Consider the following 1171-nt stretch of genomic DNA (forward strand, 5'->3'; position numbering starts at 1 on the left):
TTTATTAGTTTTTACTGACGAGCATTACTGTAACTGTCAGTTAGCGTACTAGCTAGCCAGTGGTTTACAAGCTAGATTACAAACATCGATCTTCCTCTTTACTGCTAGTTATAACATGAAATAAACGTGAGTAAGCATCATAAAGTATGTTGAGCGATACAGTGCAACTTAATGAAATTTATCATGTCTTATGTAATCTGTTTTTCAGTATTTAATGTTTGAACAAATGTCATGAAAACAAGTTTTTATCACAACCACTGTTTAAATGTTTATATTTCAGAAAATTCTTTGGAGTAGAAACTTCATTTAAAATTGTTTTTAAATGTGCGTCAATGCCCAGCACTAATTATAACCATTTTCTTGTCATATTTTATGTGCTCTTTTTTTGGGGACTTAAACTCATGCAGTGGAAGTGGAAGTTCTACTTGTTTATTGAGTGAAAAGAGAGCTCAACTGCTGAAAAACTTATTAAAATATGGAAGCTATGGAATATGAAAATTCTCCAATTCTATGTTTCCACATAGTATATGCTTATTCACATATGTGCGCTTCATGAAAAATCATGCTTTGCAGTTTTGTGAAACCCTGCACAGAATAAGTAGATATTCATTATATTTTATGCTGAGTGCTTGTGCTTTGAGTGATATAAATTTTTTTTTTGTAATAATTGTAGAGACATTTGACATCAATGGGCGATGAACAGCAGTTCTCCACGGCCTTCAACTCTTCCTTGAAAAGGACCTTACTGATTTTACAAGACATGTTTTGTAAGTAATTTTGTCTGTTATATTCTGGTTATTTAGTGTAATGCAGACAATTCTTGAGACCTGGCAAGAAAAAAATCAGGACACAGAAACAATATAAGATAGAAAGGAATAAAGAAACTGGAAAAAAAAAAAAAACTTCTAAGGAAAAAAGGAAAGGGAATGTATAATAAAAGAACAGAGTTGGAAAGAAGAGAAAATATACTTAAAGGGATAGTTCACTCAAAAATTAATTACTCACCCTCATGTCGTTCCAAACCTATAAGACCTTTGTTCATTTTCAGAACACAATTTAAGATATTTCTGATGAAATCCAAGAGCTTTCTGCATATACAGCAACACAACTACCACGTTCAAGACCCAGAAAGAAAGTAAGGACATCGTTCACGAGAGTACCACGACGCATG

General features: G+C 32.6%; 1 protein-coding gene and 1 long non-coding RNA gene across 2 annotated transcripts in view; one reads left to right on the plus strand and one right to left on the minus strand.

The window, feature by feature from the left end:
• LOC107692432 (microtubule-associated serine/threonine-protein kinase 2-like) overlaps window positions 1-1171 on the minus strand; it is a 183754-nt gene that overhangs the window by 59822 nt on the left and 122761 nt on the right. The gene's annotated exons all lie outside the window — the stretch shown is intronic.
• The window catches only part of LOC107692401 (uncharacterized), a 1445-nt gene continuing 960 nt past the window's right edge, over window positions 687-1171 (plus strand). Inside the window, exon 1 of the long non-coding RNA XR_001634644.1 lies at window positions 687-767. This is a non-coding gene — a long non-coding RNA (uncharacterized LOC107692401). The remainder of the gene's footprint in view (window positions 768-1171) is intronic.

Source organism: Sinocyclocheilus anshuiensis, unplaced genomic scaffold, assembly GCF_001515605.1.
Source record: "Sinocyclocheilus anshuiensis isolate Anshui unplaced genomic scaffold, SAMN03320099.WGS_v1.1 scaffold70, whole genome shotgun sequence".
Taxonomy (NCBI): domain Eukaryota; kingdom Metazoa; phylum Chordata; class Actinopteri; order Cypriniformes; family Cyprinidae; genus Sinocyclocheilus; species Sinocyclocheilus anshuiensis.